General features: G+C 42.5%; 1 long non-coding RNA gene across 1 annotated transcript; it reads left to right on the forward strand.

Annotated features, from left to right (window-relative positions):
* Nucleotides 1-22: 22 nt before the first annotated feature.
* On the forward strand, nucleotides 23-2,151 carry LOC150059276 (uncharacterized). The gene is made up of 3 exons (XR_016536629.1): nucleotides 23-276; nucleotides 427-793; nucleotides 893-2,151. It is a non-coding gene; the product is annotated as an uncharacterized LOC150059276 (long non-coding RNA).
* The last annotated feature ends 11,814 nt before the right edge of the window (nucleotides 2,152-13,965 follow it).

Below are 13,965 nucleotides of genomic sequence, written 5' to 3' on the forward strand. Positions count from 1 at the left end.
ACACCAGAGGCCAACTGGGAATTCTAACCCAGCAAATAAAACCACAGTTCAAGGCCAGGCCAAAATCTGTTGCTATGTGGCAAGAGATGAACGAAGCGGAGCTGGAGTCGCTGTAGGAAATAAGAAAATGGGAGCTGGAAGCAACGTGGGCCCAAACCATGGCCCAACCCAGCAATTCTGGATATGTGGTCTTGCCATTTGAGTCCACTGCAAAAGATCAAAGCCCTCTACACCCTCGAGCTCACTGCCGTGTTTAGCAGACCTGCTGTCTCTCAGGTGGTCCCAGGTGTAGTGGGGGGGGTCGGCATCCCTACATGCCTCACTGGCAATCAACTGCACTCTTTGCTGAAAAGTCAGCACGAGGCCAACTTTGATCTCTTATACCCTCAGCACAGAATTCCCTCCCTTGTCCATTCTCTCACACAGCATGAAGCTGCTTCCAGCCAACATTGCCACCACAAGATGAGAGGTTAAGTGATACACAAGTGATGTCACAGGTAATGGCGGTGGTTGGGAAGCAGGGGTATGTGGAACAGCCATCTGCTCAGAGATTTCCGGCACTCCTGCAGAAAGGATCGTGGATGTGATTGTCAACTAAAGCAGAGCTAGTTGTTGACCTCTAAGGAAGCTGCTTGGATGGACGTCAGTCAGGCATCACAGACAGTGGATGAGTCGGAGCAGAAGTCAGGGAGAGCAGGTTCCGAGGGAAGACCATCTGACTCCAGCATCTGCTTTGCTCAACAAGACTGAGGCTGCTTCTCCACAGGCATCACCACATCTTCCGTTAACCAAGGTAGTTCTGGCATCCCCGTTGTCTTCTTTGTGTTAGCTTTCGAAAGTCCATTGGATCGTTCACGTCGCAATAACCATTCCTTTCTCTTCCGAATGTAAGGATATGTATGAACAGTGAACATCACTGTCCACTGTCCATGAAGAATGGAACACCATCCAATGTTGGAGCACAAGCACCATATGCCTCTTCTGGTGATGACAAGGGTAACACAGATGCCAGTGACGATGATGGCCTTGATCGTAAGGTCACCGGCAAAATGAGAGGAAAGAAAGAGGAAAAGGAGAGAAGAGAATAGAGGAGATGCGAGATGGAGAGACAAGAAGAAGCTAGGTGGAGAGAGATGGAGAATATTCTATAGAGAAGAAGAGACAAAGAGTGTGACTGCTGTTAACCTCAGGCTGGCGATGTGGTTCTCAAATGCACTGTCTCATGCATCCCGGTCTCTAGAGTTTTGTGAGGGCTCAGGCAACAAAGATTCAGCTCAGGTTCAAAGGCCTGTCTCAGTGGGGCTCAGGGAACGTCTTCAAGTGGGGCAAGCCTTTAAGAGCATCCTCTGCTCCGCTTGGTCTTCACGCGTGTGCTATGAGAAGCTTTATACTGCAAAAGAAAGTGGGTTTGGTGTGGATCTAAGCCCTGAGTGTTACCCTCCTTCGAACATTTCAGGAAAGGGTGGCATTGACCGTGTGTGGCATACCAAGGTGTGCTGAGTCCCCTCTCTTATAAACTAGGAGGTGGCAGGTCTGATAAAGATGGCAATGCAAGCTCCAAGAGATGACTTGGGCCCTTGGCAGCAAATGGTCTCAAGTGGCTTCTCCCTCAGGGACCATCTTGTCATCTGGGTGGCATCTGGAGCATGGGAGGCAGAGCTTCACTGGGCATGGTAGCCTCTGCTCTCAGGGGAAGAGGGCAGAGGGCAGCATCAAGGGAGCAAACAGGACTTCTCTAAGAAAAGGAGCCAATTTCTTCCTGGCGCCCATGTGGCTGCAGAAGCGAGGGTGGATAACTGAGATTCATTTGCCGCTTGAGAAAGTGCACTCAGTGCCAGCACACTTGTTTGCTTTTAATAATGGATTAGAAGCTAAGTGGAGAAGGGAAAGCTCCCCAGGCACCAGAGAAAACAGTTGACATTCCACCTGCTCTGAATGTCAACCAGTAAGCTGTCCCCGTCCTCCCATCAGCATCCTGCTCACACAGTGCAACTCCTCTTCCCTGCCCCTGCCCACCATCTACCTGCACCCCAGAGAACGCCATGCAGTGGTGGCAGTACCTTCCCCACTTCTCTCTGGCCATGAGACCTTGTTTGAATTACTTGACCTTTCTGACCTACAAGAACAGGAGGGACAGAGGGTCCACTGGTTGCCAAGGTAAGAGGAATGAAGGCCAAAGGATGGGCTGTGTGGGAGGACAGGGAAGTGAGAGCTTTGTGGGAGGAGGCAGAGGCCCCTGCAGTCCCAGGCTGGGAAAAGAAACTGGGGCCCCAGGGTGGGGCCTTTTTCTAAGCCTGCCAGGTATATTCCAGTCCCTAAACACTCACAATTTCCAGTCCCTTCATCCTGGAAGATATCTATGCAAATCCTTTTCCTTTCTCTTGCTGTTTTTTTTTATTAGCATACATTAATGGTACAAAGGAGGCTCACGGTGAAAATTTCAGGAATTGGGTGTTTTGAGGGGTTTTGACCATCGGAGCATTGTGCCTGTCAGTCAGGTGCTGGACCACATAGGGCATCTTTCTCTGGTCATTTATTTAGTGTACAGGTAGCTGTTACATGTCTGTGATGGCTGTGAAGGGATTGTCTTGAGTCCCTCTTCTGTCACTACCTCTGTGGGATCGCCAATAATTCTATGCTGATGCGAAAACGTCTTCTATGTGAAACTGAGGCCATTGCACTTCTCCCATCCTGACTGCCAGGTCCCAAAGCAGTGAACCACGGAGAGCCATGTTCCAACCATCTCCACAGCAGGTTCTGTTTTTACAAAGTGCCTTCCTGCTTAGGTACTGAGCAGCCTCCTCGCATGGACTGTGATGTCCAAATGTATTTTTTCCCCTCAAAGGTAATCTTGAAAATGTTTTTTGTTTGTTTGTTTGTTTTGTCAGTCATAGGGCTTGAAGTCAGGGTCTGGGCACTATCCCTGAGTTCTTTTGCTCAAGGCTACCGCTCTACCACTTTGAACCACAGCTCCCTTTCTGGTTTTCTGGTGGTTAATTGGCTATAAGAGTCTCATAGACTTTCTTGCCTGGGATGGCTTTGAACCACGAATCTCAGATCTCAGTCTCCTGAGTAGCTAGGATTATAGGCATGAAACACCAACACCTGGCATTCTTTAGGTATTAAGAAATGTACTCCTTAACAAAAGACATCCAAAAACGCAGATAATATGGAAAGTACACATGTAATCATATACTTGATACATGTGTGATCATATACTTAAACCATAATGTTGAACATGACAAAAACACCATAAACCAAAACAGTTGGTGAAAATAAATTAAGATTCAGACATCTTAGACTAAGTCATTGCTTGGATTTCTGCACAAGTTCTGGCACTTAATTTTGTTTTGATACCTGAGTTATTCTTTTATAGGAAAAATAAAGTATGTGAAAATTCTGGATAATTACTGAGTAGAAGTCTCTTGAACTTGATTTTTGAGCCCAGATTCTGATTCCTGCTCTATTTGAATCCTGCTTTTCCTTTTAAAGAATTATAGGGAATGAGGGAGTAGTTCAGCAAGGAAGAGGTGAAAGAAGAAGGTGAGAAAGAAGAAAGGAAAAAGAGAACAGGCCAGCTATAAATACTCATTTAGTAATACTGAGCATCTTGAAATATTTGTAGAGACCTGTGACGTGGATATTCCTGCCCTATCTTACAGAGGCTGGGACCGAAGTTCATGAAAAAACAAGTGTACCCAGAGTTTACAGCTCAGACACGTCTGCTGGGGTTTAAACACGCACTTCCTGCCTTCAGACAGAGATCTCTGCCTTCCATCACGCCTTTTCTCTGCCACTCTCAATGCACCACCACTTCAGAGCTCTGCATCTGGTCCCACACAGAACGTCATGGAAGTGTGATGTTCACATCCTCCTAGAATTGGTATTCTGCCTCTAGTGTCCCTTCCACTGCTCCCTCAAAACGACAAGTTCTGTTTTTAGAAAAAGATCTGTCAGAGGCGTCATGTTGTTTGGCTGACAGCAGAGAGAACTTCTGTTGGCTTCCATCTGGGAACCAAGTATTTACGGATGGGGGGAGGGGTTTTACTGCACCCTTGAAGATTAAAATAAGAAGGCTTCTGCTCACAAGGTTAATGACTGTAAAGGAAGGGGAAAAGGCAGGGCTGTGAGGCAGTGCCATACATCATGGCCGTTTAAGATGTGGGCTGAGATTAGCGAATGGTCCCTGCACCTGCTTCCACCTCACCCAACCCCCGAGCCTCTCGTCACTGCCTCTCCTCGTGTCCAGGAGAGAGTGCCCTCTATTTATAAGGGAACTAATTTTGAACTGCATCCTTAATGACTCTTTGTTTCACGAAGACAGAGATTGGGAGGGAATCTAAAACTATGTAAGAACAATAGAAAAAAAACATCAACTTTGCTAAAGGCTGTAAATTATTTATAAGTATCAAAGCTAGGATCTAGGGGACTCAGGTGAATAGACCAGAAGTACACAGGTAAATGACAGGCAGTCTCAGGATAATGAAGACAAAGTTGAGTCAGAGACATGACTTTCTGTTCTGTCTTGGGGTATTGGCCTTTGTTCAAGCATTTCTCACAGTGCTCACTGTTCTTGATAACCTAGGAGCCAATCAATATTAATGAAGTCAAAACCTGGCATTGCTGAGGGCTGAACTATGAATCACTTGTCTACCTGTGAACAAGGTAGAGGAACTGATGCACATCTTCCTTTCTCTCCTCAGTGTACACAATTACACCACAGTACACGCTGGGTGCTCTCTTAAGATGCAATAAGCAATACAAATGCATTACAAAGTACAGTTTGAGACTGTTTATTTATTTATTTTTTGCCAGTCCTGGGCTTGGGCTCAGGGCCTGAGCACTGTCCTTGGACTTTTAAGCCAGTCTCAAAGGAACATAGGCTCAATGGTTTCCTTCATTTGTCATAATCAGTAGAAACTTTGGGCTCTCCTAGCAGAGATTTACAATAGAACAAAACCTAGATACATAAGGGCACATAGTATGACGCTAAATGAAAAGACCTCCAGGATATAGAAACAAAAGCCATATAACGAGTGATTGTTGTCCTTAATGTACTATGTTATCTCTCATCTCTTTTGCTATCCCTTGGCTATCTTATACTGTTACAATAGTTCACCTTGTTATCTGATATATTGTATATATGTGTATTTGGTTATTTGAAATTGGATAGGGAAGGGGGAAAACAAGATGAGGGGTGGGGGTTTGGGGAGGGAAATGGGGACCAAGACATGAGAAAGGGTATCAATGTTTGTGAAGTAATGCACCTTCTATCTGGTGAATATAATGTAACCCTTCTATTAATTACAATAGAAATATATGAAAAAAAAGACATGTATCATAATTAGTGGAAGAGGAAGCAAGGAGGAGACCTAAGTCATTCAAATAGGCTCTGAAAGACTCTTCCTTCTGTAAGTTCATTGTGGAGAAAGATGTTTGTTAGAAAGTGCATGTAGAAAAGCGTGGCTCTGAAACTTTCAGACTTCAGGAAGCCTGCATGATTTAATATCTTACACACAGCTCAAAGCATTCATGCAGGGTATGCCTGGCCCTCAGGCTGAGGTTTCTCAACATCACAGAAAGGAGCCTGCAGGATCTGCTGAGTTGCCAAATCAAGTTACAATATGAGGACAATTTTACAATGTTGACTTTTTAGGCCCATGATGTCTCAAAATGTGTTGTAGCTTTTTCTAAAGATGCGTGAGGACAACTTGTATTAGGTTTATTTGTGGGCAGGCATTTGATACTATTTGATCTGCTTATTATTTTAGACTTGGAAGTTTCCTTCTTGGTGCTAACTTACAGAGATAATAAATTATTAGTAGAGACAAGAAAGTCAAAGTGAATTAGCGCAATTTCCAGGAAGCACATGAATCCAGGCTGGGATTGGCTGTGGTACCTTAGCTGTAACATTTCCTCAGAATCTAAGCTCGTCCAGGGACAAAGAAAGAGGACTGAGTGGAACTGTGGCACCCTTGCACCCTTGTCCTCTCAGATAATGCGTGCCCTTCTCATCTCATGCAGGCATCCTGACGTCCTAAAGTAACAGCTGCTATCCTCCAAGTTGCTCATTCACTTATTTATTGATCTAAGCCATTTGGTAGAAAATACTTTCTAGCATTTTAAAAATGATAACATCTCCCCCTCCCTCTCCTCTCCAGAGACACCAAGGGTTTTTTTTTGAGTGGTCTCCATGTGTATCTACCTGACTTGTGTCTCCGACCACTCAAGCACGTTTGTGTAACTACTGCTAACGCCATGCTTGGGAAGCAGGGTCATCTTGTTGTTGAAATGCGAGAGACTCACTTTCCACAACGAGTAGGACATCCTGGTCGTGGAGAGCCAGCTTGTGAGGAGCACAGCTTGTGAGGAGCACCTACCTACCCTCGGGTGAAGATCCAAGGGTTAGCCATGCCATCAGAAGGTGGTTTTCTATGCCTTCCCCGTCATCCACCGTGCACTGTCTGCAGAGAGGACAACCACCAGGAGAGTAGCATGCAAAGTACCTGTTGGGGACAGCAAGTGCATCCTATCCAGCATGATGTGCTTGGCAGAGTAGATGCTTCTTGACCTTTACTTAATGAAGGGCTCACCATTCTCCAGGTTCTCAAAGCAGGCTCTCTTCCTGATAACCTAAGAGCCAGGATTAATTAAGTTCAAACCTGACATTTCATGTCCCAACAGATCCTTCCGTCTTTTCTACATCTCTTTCAGAACATGTCCCATTTTTCTTTGTGGTTGTTTTGGCTTTCTTTTCTTTTTGTCTTGCTTGTTCATTTATCTGTCTTTGGGAGAGTAAGGGGAAATATAAAGAAATGCTGTAGTACTCACTAGACACTCTGTGGAAAATGAACTACACAACTGTGGGTGAGGACAGGAGGGAAAGAATGAAGGAAGGGTAACACTGTAAAAATAGAAATTTATTCTTTATCTGACATACATAACTAACTCCTATACATCACCTTTATGACAACAATAAAAATGCACGGGGGATAAAAACAGAGAAGACAATTCAGAGAAAAAGAATATGCCTTTCTTAGGTCAATTATTTTTTGAACGCCTATCTTGGGTCAGTTACTCTTCTCATTTGCCCAGTAATAGCCACAAACTTGGGCAATTCTCCTAGCAGGTCACATGATTTCTTTTATATGCAGAGTTTAGGCTTAAAATTTGGGGAGAGGCAGTATTGAGGGTTGAATGTTCTTGACAGGTAAACATTTAACTGCTTAACCCCCCCAGCCCTTTATTTTTGTTGGTTGTGGGGCTTGAACTCAGGTCCTGGTTGTTGTCCCTGAGCTCTTTGAGCCACGTCTGAGTTTCCAATTAGAAAGGTAAGAGTCTCACAGACACTTTCCTGCCTTGTCTGGCTTCCAACCACAGCCTCAAATCTCAGCCTCCTGAGTAGCTAGGATTATAGGTGTGAGCCACTGGTCCCTGGATACCCCAGTTCTTTTCAAGTTTAGTTATATTTCACGTTGAATCTTGTGCTTTTTCCCCTGGACCAGCCTAGCGCCATTATCCTCCTACCTCTGCATCTCAAGTAACTGGCCACAGGCATGTACCACCGTGCCAGAGATTTGTTATTATTCCTCATTATTTATTGGGGACATTTTGTATTCCTGTGGTCATACAGAACATGGAGCACTCCATTTTAACTGCTATAAGTCACGGTGATTGGTGTTTATCCATCCTCTAACTACCCACAGGCAGAAGTATCAATTCAGAAGCAGTGTTGATATTCTGCTCTCTTCTCTAGATCAGAACCATAAGTATCCAAGACCATGAGAATCACGTCAGACAGACAGAAATCCTAAAGGTAAACTCAGTACATTTAAGTTAATGTCAGTTCAAAGAGACACAATTATCTCTCACATTGAAGCCTCCATTTATTTCATGCAGTCAAAATGCAGCTAAATGATAAGAACTCAAGAGAAATTATTGATAAGTAGGTGATTCATAAATTTTTCCAGGTAAGATTCTGAGTCATCATAGACTTTTAAAAATGATGTCTCTTTTGAACATTCTGTTTAGAAAGTATCTCCCAGCCAAGAAAATAAACTTCATCAGAATTGATGAATTGGAGCTGTTTTAATTAGTTAATCCAAGTTGTTTTCAACAGGACAATTCAGTTGTTCTATTGGAAAAGAACTGGGAAGGAAGGGGATTGTTTCTGAAAAGGACCTGTCACTAGTGGGACTTCTTGGAATGTGGTTTGAAAACCACTTCCATGGAAGAGGGAAAGAAACAGAAGGAGATTATAGGAAAGAAAAGTTTCAGGAAAGATAGATCACTGAGGAAAAGAAGAGCTCTGGAGGCAAATGGGTTTAGGTGAGGTAGAACCATGTATTAACTGTTAGATTCAGTTTCTAGAGAAATTAGAAAAATACTCAACTTCATTCATCCATTAATGAGCAAACTCAAACAAAACTGATAATTGAATGTAACCCAGCTCTAGCAATAGTCAACAAGCAGCAATATTGTTTTTAGAAGCATGGCTAACTTGTACAAGTGACTTTGATTTCATGCCCACATATGCCACATATGCATATGAAGTTTCGTGATTAGATTCCTTATTCCCTCTCCCATTCTCAAACCAATCCCAATAATCTTCATAGTTTATCGACACATGTTCATAACGTGTACTGACTACTTTCCTCTCTCTCCTCCTCCCACACACTTGTATCTACCTTGGATCATGACCTGTTTTACATCTTGCCATTCATTTTTTTAAGAATATGCTAATTATTCAAAGGAGTTTCACCTTTTCTTTATTAGGTTTTTATTTCCTGGTGTAACTGGGGTTTGAACTCAGGGCCTCCCACTTATTAGATAGATCCTATCCCACTGAGCCATGCCTCCAACAGCAAATAAGCAATGTTGATGAGAATGTAAACTTTGAGAAGTGATATTTATCAACATTAAATGTGAAGCATTTGGCTGACCCAGCAACTCTACTCAGCTTTTAAGTTCTTTAATTTAATAAAAAAAATTATGTTTCAGTGCTAAATGCCAGGACTATAGTAGATGTGAGAAGCATAGAAAAGAATAAAGCAAAATCCTTGATCTGTTTAGCCTTACACTCAAGGCAGCCCTTTTATCAACCAAGCTAGACATGCTACTATATGCCTGTAAACTCAGTTATACATAAGTATTCGGCAAGAGAATTGTAGTTCAACGCGCCCCCCCAACCACCACGCTCCAGCAGGTATAAAACAGGAGATCTTACTGAAAAATAAACTAAGAACAAAAAGGGCTGGAGGTTTGGCCTGTGGTAAAGCACTTCTAAACTGTCACTGAAAGGAAGGTCCTGAGTTCAAACCCTACTGACACCAAAAGACAAACAAAGGCAACAACAAAAATTGCCCTTTCCAGGCACAGTGGCTCATTTCTGTAATCCTAGCTACTCAGGAGGCTGAGATCTGAGGATCAAGGTTCAAAGCCAGCCTGGGCACAATAGGACCTGAGGCTCTTATCTCCAATTAACCTCTAGAAAATGGGAAGTGGGGCTTGTCTCGATGGTAGGGCAGTAGACATGGGCTGAAGAGCTCAGGGACACCCCCAAGGCCCAGGGTTAGGGTGGTAGCCTTGAGCTGTAGAGCTCAGGGACAGCTTCCAGGCCGAGTTCAAGTCCCATGACCCACAAATAAACCTGCCCAGTTAATCAAGGTCATTTCAATGTCTTTGCTCGTACCTTCATTTCTTCACATCCCTCCACCCTTTTCCCTTTCTGGTGACCTTTTCTGTATGCAGTTTACACTCTCAGAGCATTTCCCCACTATTTAAAGCATACTTTCCTCTGGTCTGTGCTTAGTTTGCACCATATATTATGAGCCTATTTTGCTCAGTAGCACAGGGTCTCCTCTGAACATTTAAGGAGATCAATTTCAATCCAAATGGGAGCTATGCCATGTACCACAGAGTCCAGGTGCTGAGTGCCTAACTGAGGAGGAAAATGGCAGAATGAATGCTAATGGGCAACACACAGACACCAAAGTGGGTCTGTTGGTGTTTAGGTGATTGTCCTATCATAAACTCTGAATGAGACAATAAGCTCACATTTCTGTATTAAAGTAGGAAAGCAGAGGCACATACCTCCTTAACATTTTGTACCTGCTTGATTTATAGGAACAAATTCAGCTTGCAGAATCATCTTGGAATGGCAGGAATCTTTTTACATTAATGTATTTAACCTTCCTTGAGTTTTATAGTGATTGAATGAGCTCATGAATGAGAAAAGTTTTGCTATATAAAAAAGGCATCCTAGGTTATAAGTTTTCCTGTTAAGTATATCTTTCATCTGCCTCAGCACAAAGAGCATTTGGAATTCGGTGACTTGAGTAGAATTGCCATTTTGGTACTTATCATTCATGGGCTCTATGCTTTTCTCCCTCCCTACCTCTTTGCTTCTGAGTTTCATTCCAGTGTGCACTCACTCAGGATACTGTCCACATCACTTACCAATGTTCACATCTGCCCAGCCACCAGCGTTCTTGTTTGTGTTTGCCTTTGTGGTTGCTGGTATTGTTTCATGTTCTGAGTTCCCAAAAGCTGCTGGGTCTAAAAAATATCACATTCTTTTTCATTCTCTATCGCTCTGATTTTTACCTTGAAGAAATTTTGACAAGAGCTACCTGGAATAAGTCCAAACTCAAAGAGGAAGAATGGGATCATTACCAAATTTCATTTCTTTCAGACACACCTGTTGCAAGGTGTTTAAGTTCCTCCAATCACAGATCCAACCAGCTGACAAGAAATCTGTGGGTTTCCCATCTCCTTCAGTCTCGGGAATTTATCCTAATATCTTAAAGAACCCAGGAAAAGGTGACGCACGTGATTACAATTTTATGAGACCAAAAGATATAGGTGAGGACCAGTCAATGAATGAATGCTCCATGACAACATCAGGGCCGTTCTCAACTGAAAAACTTTTCTCATGGATTCAGTTTTGACACTCATTGGGTAGCAATATGCTCACAACTCTCCTAACCAGAGAAACTTGAGACCCTCAGTTCATGTCCTTGAAGCTCATGTGCTTTGGCATACAAAGAGTTAATTAAGACTTCATTAGAAGGCATGATTGACAGGACCATGGGCCCAAAGGCTGAACTCAACCTTTTATGTTGGGACTGGATGTCAGACACATGCTATCTACTTCTATTTCCCAGTTCTCTAATCACAAATTTGGATGGTATATAATGAATCAAATTCTTCTTTTTGAATGCTATTTTTGTATCTAAAATATTCATCTCCCATGCCCAAATTACACAGGTATATTTCTTTTCTTTCTTTTTTTTTTTCTTTTCGGTAGTTCATGGGGCTTGAACTCTGGGCCTGAGCTCTGTCCTTGAACTCTTTAGCTCAAGGCTAGTGCTCTATCACTTTGAGCCATAGAGCCACTTCCGGTTTTCTGGTGGTTAAGTGGAGATAAGAATCTCATGGTCTTTCATCCCTGGGCTAGCTTTCAGCCATGATCCTCAGATCTCAGCCTCCTGAGTAGCTAGGATTACAGGCATATGCCACTCGTGTCCAGCACACAAACATGTTTCTATACCTTCTAATATTATTATTCTTACATTTTTCTTGTTGAGCCAGTTCGAATTTATTTTTTTCATTGCTTCTCTGTGACATTAGTGAATTGGATTAATCTTTAAGATTCTACCAAGCTTTAACTTCAAGCGATAGAGTATCTACCATTTACACCTTGCTTTCTGTGTTTCAGGAATTGTTCTGAGACCTTTACATATCTTACTTTCCTAAGCCTATTATCACTCCTGGGCAGACACAGTTAGCATTAGAAAACTAGGTTGATGTGGGACAGTAAGTGATAGGAATAGATTTGGGGCTCCAACATCTAGCTCCAAGTCATTTCTTACTGCACCATTAAATGCTTATGCTAAATATTAATACTATATACTGAATTCTTTATCAGATTGTGTTCTTTAATTCTTGGATTTCACATAGACTCAGGGCATAGAATACTCTTCATGCAGCTTTGTTTTATTTAATTGAAAATAAATATTCCTCTCTATCCTTGATGTTTGGATTCCTTTCTGGGTAATCTTCAGCTGTGGAATCTAATATCAGATATATGCGTTTCAGAAATAGTGAATCTCCTACCCAGAGGCTAAACAGGCAAGGGCCCATATCCCAGTTTATTTTTGTGGAGAATGGGAATTCTCCATGTGCCTGTCTTGTATCTCCCTGGTTAACGTGTCCGCTCCCTGGTTAACGTGTCCGTAGATGAATTTTCTCCTAGCAATACTCTATATTCATGATGGAAAACCAAGAGGTAATGTATCTGCTCAAAGATCCAAGTGCTGAAAGAATACCAATGCTTATTTATGGACAAGAAGGAACAAATACAAGATGGCCTGAACTCAGCACAAGAGATTGGCTTTCTTTCCTCATATTGCCACACTGTGAGCAAATATATCATGAGCTTCCTCTTTCTCTCCCTGATGAAAAGTGTACCAGACAATGGCATGAAGAAGTTGGCAGGGCATAAGGAAAGGTGACCAGCTGTAATCTGGACTATTTTTATTCTTTGAGTGCTCTCCAAGTTCTACTTCTATGCCCTCTGTAATCCTCAGTTCATAGTCATGATCTTGTTTCGTCCCATGTTAGTCCGAATGAGGATTTTCTCTATTTTATGGTCTAAACTGAGATAAGAAAGTTTCACCAGACCAGAGACGATTAACTCTGCTAACTCAGTGGTGAATCTCTGTCCTCTCACAGCTCCATGTGAACTTCTCTTTCTCATTATAACACTGCCCAGTGGTCAACTCCTACGTAGAATTTACTCAAGTCTCAAACTGGGAAGCCAAACAAAACAAAATGTTATCTGTATTTTAGCCTGTGTTAGGTACATTTGGTGGTGAGATGTTCCTTTTTTTCTATCTGTCACAAGCCTTTCACTCTGTAACTGGAAGGACATAAGCTTTAGAATAAAGACGCAGATATAGTATAAGACCCTTCAACCTTTTAAAATTTCATTTTGTCATCATAAAAACAGTATATTTTATTATGCCGAATGCCTTTGTAGGGATTAAAAGAGTGCTGCAGAGACTAATAGAAGGCAGAAGAGTAGATAATATGCATATTTAAACCAGAGTTGGACAGCCTAGGTTAGAGATTTAGATTTTCTGTACACTCAGTCACTATGTGATTACTCTGGACAATTACATCAGCCCTATTCATCTCAATCTCCTATTCCAGAAATCGGGGCCCACTCTGATGGTCACATCACAGGGTCAATAGCAGTAAAAAGTAGTGCCATGCAGAGGGTGGGCCCTGCGAGTGGGCTCCATTATTACTGTCTCTGTTCAAAACTGGTGGTTGTCCTTCTTCCCTATCTAAGAAGCTTCCATAAGATTTGGTTATGGCCTGACCCACCTATGCATTCTGGGACATGCTCTGAATAAGAAGATTCCTTTCTGATCTCACAAGTTAGTCCGCATTCTCACAGTTATCTCCAACCCTACTGGCTTTGAATGGCAGTCCTCAGATCTCAGCCTCCTGAGTAATTAGGAGTGTAGGTGTGAGCCAGGGTGACCAGCTGACTCCAGCCCTATCTGGATTTAGGTCCATCCTCTCAGCTGTGTTATCTAACAGGTTGCATAATTAACTCTCTCCCTCCCTGTTCTAGTATGAGCTCTAACTGCTCAGTTCTCAGCTCTTTCGTAGCCATTAACTGTTGAATGTGTCCTCTTAACCTCTGCTTCATTAGGATGAGTTATTTTACAAGGCACTAAACCAAATTTACTTCTAATGGAACTAGATCTCAGCAACTTCTTTTTTTTAAGAGCCTTACAGAGAATGCTATTACAGGTTTGGAGAGATTGATTTTGTTTAAAACTGAGTATGTAGGAAAGTAGACAGAGTGCTTCTGACATAAATTACGTTGATTTATTGAATGTAAAGGCAAGTACAATTTCTATCTCCCTTTTAGCTTTCTGTGTTTAGCAG

The sequence above is a fragment of the Megascapheus bottae genome, chromosome 9 (assembly GCF_031878675.1).
Source record: "Megascapheus bottae isolate mThoBot1 chromosome 9, mThoBot2.hap1, whole genome shotgun sequence".
NCBI lineage: Eukaryota > Metazoa > Chordata > Mammalia > Rodentia > Geomyidae > Megascapheus > Megascapheus bottae.